This window comes from Rhinolophus hipposideros (genome assembly GCF_964194185.1).
Source record: "Rhinolophus hipposideros genome assembly, chromosome: 15".
NCBI classification, from domain to species: domain Eukaryota; kingdom Metazoa; phylum Chordata; class Mammalia; order Chiroptera; family Rhinolophidae; genus Rhinolophus; species Rhinolophus hipposideros.
Genome location: NC_138061.1, coordinates 59846473 through 59852472, shown reverse-complemented (window position 1 = coordinate 59852472; position 6000 = coordinate 59846473).

The following is a 6000-nucleotide window of genomic DNA, read 5'->3' as shown; positions in this document are numbered from 1 at the left end:
AGATGCCAGTTCACTTTTATCATTTTACATGGGGGGCTCATTCAGAAAAAAAGGAACATTTATCATTTTCTTAGATGGCGAAAAATAATCGTTGCTCGAATAACTTCATTTGCAGTTAGAAGCTATTAGAAAAACGACTGTGAGGTTTGGCCACCAGCTACAGAAAAGTGAATATTGGTAAGAGGAGATGAATGGTTGGCGGGGGAAGAATTTCCTCCCTGTACAAAATGAGTGAAGGCACGTCTGGGTTTCCCCCAGGTTGCTTGCTGTGGATTCCCTGTCCTCTGCTACATGTGGACGGTGTGCAGCTGTGTGGGGTTCCTCAGGGGAGGGAGCTGAACACTGGGCAACTGGACTGAGGCAGTTTCCCATGGGAAAGCTCAGCGTGAAGAAAACAGTAAATGGTACAATTAGAGGCTGGGGGCTCCTTCCTTGGCTCAAAACAAGTAGAATTGGGTGGACTGTTTTCAGCTTGTCCAGAAATTGGAGGCAGGAGGCCACCGGGGCTGTAGCTAAACAAACGGCATTGTCCTCACGTCTGCGTGGCCGGGCAAACAAAGCCCTGAGATCTGCCAATTCTGGTTTCTAGCATCATTTGACTATACTTTCAAAATCTATCCAACTGAATGATATTATATATTCCTTTATGCCAGGCATTCCACAGCCTCATAATGCAGCAGAACCCAGGTGAGGATTAATCAATCTGTACAGATTTTCACTCCTGCAGTTCCATTTGGGATGCTATAAATGGACCTGATGTCTAATTAGAAAACACTACATGGAGATGGGTTGGGGTAAGTTAATGTCATATGAATATCTCCAGGCCTAGGTAGTACATGCTAAGGGTGTAAACTATTCAAGTTTGGGAGAAATACATTGTGTCACTTTCTGTGGACCTTCCTCTGAGCATAGAGTTATGTGTTTCCAGCCCCAAATACCTGAATACAAAAAAGAGTAAAACAATTTCAGAGTCTGCCATTAGTAGGTACATCTGCCATTAGTTGTGTGTTTGCAAAGTGACTTAAAATGTGCCAATACACCATCCCGTAATGGGCCATGGTGAACAAAGACCGTTCACTCATTGGCTGCCCGTGTTAGCACAGACTGCTCGGCCTGGGGACCTCACAGGGAGATGGAGGAGGCGCCTCTAGGACTCATATACTCCTGTTCCAAGGAAATGGGGGAAGCACAGGACACTGGCAACCAAGGGAGGCGGAGGGCACAGGCAGATTTCACAGCGGGTAGCGGGTGAGAGGGATTGGGTGTGATGGATACTGAGGGATACTGACAGATACCGAGGGCCACCAGGATGAAGGGCACACAGAGGCTGGGGAACAAGGCCTCCCAAGCTCTTGCTGTTTTCTTCTGGCTCTGCCTCTCTTTCGATATAAGGACCATCACTACCTGTCTCATCTCTTCTTTTGAGTGCCTCCCTCTCTAGGGTTTTTCATTCATTTTGTTGAGGCTTCACATGGTCAATAAAGCAACAATTTGGATGCCGTGGATTTTGGTAACATTTCCAGTTTGTGTCAAGTAGCCCCTAGCCACACACGTCCTTACAGCAGACAAGTCTGAGGGGGCACAGGGCGCAGAGTAACATTTTGCTGAGGCCAATTTGACTATGTCGTTACATGCTAGTGACCTATCACATCCGGATATATTACGTACTGGGATAGCATGTTCTAAATACTGCCCATGTCAAACGTTTTAACTTACTGTTGTGAATTACTAAGAGAAATTTTAGAGAACTGAATGCCCTGCTCCATCCCTCACTTTTCCCCCCTTCAGCTCAACTGGCTGGCTCAAATTCAGGGTCACACTTTGTGCAGATCCTAACCTGACCTTATACTTGTCCATTCATGTAACAGATGTGCCATGACCAGACAGAGAGGCATGCGTATCAGGCCTGGAGGCCCAGGATGGAGGGGGCTCCCACCAAGAAGGCTACTTCCAGGTGCTGGGCAAACCCAGGGGGTAAGGGAAGGCTGGACAGAAGATGGAATCTTGCAAACTGAGTTGAGTTTAAAGGCAGACTGGGCAGGACTAGGGACCTAGAGAAAGCCTGGCTGCACTGAAGTTAACTGTGGCTTTCCTATTTTATCCCCCTTTGTTTTACTATGTCATACCCATGTTGGCTGGTCTCAGGGAAGGTTCTGGGGTAAAACCTTAAATGAGGACCATAGGAGTGTGGTGACAGCCGTGACTAAAGTTAGAAATCCCTAAAGACAAGGTGACTTAACTCTCCTTTCCCATAGGACTTCTTCTCCAGGTTCAAAATAGTGTGTGTTGGGGGTGGAGTTGAGTAGGGGGGACCAATTATTGAATGCCTATGTGCCAGGTGCTTTATAAATGTTGCCTAGGCAATCGAAATGACCCGATTATTTAAAACAAAAACAACATTTCTTTGATAAGTGCACAGTCTCATAATTAAACAAAATAGAAAATGTATAAGGTAAAAATAAAACCACCCATAATTCTACCACCATTCTTACCATATTGTTTTTATATAGGAATTTATACATGTTATGATTGCACTACATTATTTTGCTTTTGTCCCAAGTTATGAGAATATTTTGAGTTAGTGTTGTTATAATGTGAATATTCTGAATAAATATTCTTCAAGAGCACCAACTATAGAATTATTGTCGTATGGATGAAATAATTTAATCATTCCTCTACTTTCAGATGTTTATTTCTAATTTTCCATTCTTTCAAATAGCTTTTCACATAAAGGTATATAACTGGCCCGTCATTAGATTTTTGCATCTCTCCACTTGTAAGGTCAATTTTTCATGTTTTATTGTCCTCTCTTGGGGTCTGTGGTTGGTCCCCTCTGCAACTTAAGTGATGCTTTTTGCAATATCCACAACCATAAGTTCATGGTCTCCTCTGCTTCTCCCTTAAATTCTTGGGGAGCTCTGAAAGGCACATCACTGCCGGACTCACAGGGGTGTGGGAGTGAGCTGGGCTGAGCTGTCCCGTTGGGTCCAGACCCTTTCCTGAACACCTCCTCTAAGCTGTCTAGGCCCAGATCTCTGACCTTGACTGAAGTAGCAAGGACTTTGGAGTACGTGTGTTTGCATCTTAGCATTAGCCTAGAACACAATTTAAGAAACAACATGCATTAATAACTCGTAACAGGTCCCATTCTTGCTTTTCATTGCTATTCATGTTTGTACTTGAACTACCCTTAATTTACTAAGTGTAAAGCCTCATCTAAAACTTGTGAAAATTTCCTGTAACCCCTAAGTATTTTGAACCGATCACGTGCTTGAAAATACCTCAGGTTCGTTGAATGTATTATTACCTACTACAGACTACATGATAAAGATTTAATTTTGTCTGGCGGTGTTTTTTTTTTTTTTAATTCTAACACAAATGCACATTTTGGTTTTGGAGATAAATTCACATGTGATTGCAAACACCTCTTAACTGTTTGCCCTCTTACAGTTCTGTTTGCGAGTCTGTCTGTCCTGCTGGGATATCCTGATGGCTTCCATGGAGGGGATTGTCTCATTCACCCCCCAACACAAGATTAAACCTAGGCCTTGACACACAGCGTTCTTCCCATTTTCTATTGTGAAGAAGGAAAGAAGTTACCTTTTACTTCAGCAGACTAACATTTGAGATGTACTTTCACAGAAAACTGTAATCACCTAAAATATTACCACAGAATGCATTATCCATACTCAAAATGGATGTATGGATGAATGAATTTATGTGTGGATTAAATAAGGTCATGTTTCTGAATCTTGAAAATAGCAATACCATTTCTGTAGATGCAAAATCAGAGAAATGCCTGTGAGGAATTGTTTCTTTCTCTCTCTCGTTTTATGGGATAGATGGTAATTTGAGGGTTCTTTGGGGGAAATTCATGAATGAGGAAAAGGCTCTTCTAGATGACCTACATTTCTCCTCAGAGACCACAGGGCAAAAAATGCCAGGTAACCAAAAATATGAACTAGACCACATTATGTATGGACGAAAAAGGGGTCACATACTAAACCTGACATACTCAGGGGAGGAGGCGAGCATGGCAGGCCCTATAAACTCAGAGACTAAAATTAGTCACATAGGATGGTCTGAACATAAAAATTCCTAACTAAGGTGGGCCATGGCGGGAAGTCACATTCTTGGCCTGTAGCTTCCTTGACAATGGTCAGTCTTTACCTGAAGTGAGTTTCATCTATTGTCTCTTTGTATCTAAAATAACACGCTCTTGGAATGTCAGAGTAGTCCCTTTTTTTGAACCCCTCGGGGCACAGACCACCACACCAGAGCGGGAGACAACAGAACCTGTTATCTTGTTCCCACATACCATCTCTCTGTGCTGTAAATGTTATTAACTATCATGTAATATAATGTAATGTAATGTAAAACAAGTGTCTCTCCATTTTACTTTTTGTCCAATCCCAGAGATTTCCCCACTTTGCTTTCTCCCACCCCTTTAACCTGCCCCCAATGGATTTCACATAACCCAGTAACCCTCCTTATGTCTCCTCCTTTGATTCTAATGTGTAAAACAAACTGCAAAACTGCCATTCTCCAGAGCATTTTCTTAATCTGCGGAGATACTGCTTCCTGGCAATTGTCAGTTTGGCTCAAATAAACTCATTAAAGGTCTCTACAGGTGTGGACGTTTCTTACGTTGAAATATATTTTATGTATATACCAGAGAATGGGATGAAGGAAAATGAAGATGACATAAATTGAATGTTAAAGGTAGACTTTGGAAAGTGAGGTCTTATGAGCTGAGGTCTAAATGGGAAGGTGGCTTAAGATAGTTGAGAAAACTCAAAATTAAATCTTAACTAATCATCTAAGGAAGAAAAGGCAGAGTAAGAACACCTAATATGGCTACAGTTCTTGAATAAAATCAGATTATAAAAGACCAGGTTTTCAATGGAAAATGAAGGCATGTATCCAAGAATTAATATAATACAGAAGCAAAGATGAGAAAAATGCAAGGGAATTAAAGCTCAGAATGAAATGAAATGAAATGAGGGGGAAAGGAACTTTACTGCTATATTCAAAACAAGATGATGAGCAGGGAATGGAAGGGCATTCCTGAACTGGATAACAGTAAGGTAAAAGTGTCCTCTGGGTCCTTTAGCGACAACAGGCAGGGGCCATGTGGTCTTCATCTCAGTGATTGATGGAAGTAAGACATTCCATCAAAATTACTTAAATCTAACTAACAGAAGAAGTCAGAATTAACTCATACCTGTCTTTTCTGTGGGGAATTTTTTTTGCAGAGTGGAAAACAACATAATGGGAAACAACTGACGTGACTACACTTGACAGACCAAAAGGGAAAAATTTTGAGTTAGTCTAAGAAAATACTTGCTAATAACTCAGAGAGCCTTAAAACTAATGCAGGTATCTTAATCAGTGGTAAATGCCATTATCAAATTTATTACTAATGAAATTTCCTTCACTTTTCCCAGCATTTATGAAACCATTTTGGATGAATAACATACCAGTGTATCAACTTTTTGTATCCCATTGTATGATTATCACATATGAATGATAAATTCCCTATTCCTTTTGTTCCTGCACATTATGTAAAATTTCATTAAACACACGTCTTGCTTCAAGTTATTCTGTACGTGTACTGTTTAAAAACAATGAAACAATTAAAATTGTTTCCCCCTTTTATGCAGCATTCCAATTCAAGGTGCTAATATTTTTTAAGTAAAAAATGCCATTATCCCAACATTTTTCTAACATAAAGCACACATTTGATTGACATGGAAACTGAAGTATTAGGTAACTTAAAGAGTCTGTGAAAACACAGTGTCAATGGAAAAAAACCGGCCGAAGGGAAAGCTTATAACAGTTTATTTGAGTCAAACTGAAGACAACTGCCAGGAAGCAAAATCTCAACGGATTGAGAAAATGCTCCAGAAAACGGCAGTTTTGCAATTTATTTTATACATTAGAATCAAAGATGGAAGGTTACATGAAATCCATTGGTTGTAGAAAAAGGGGGTGGGAGAA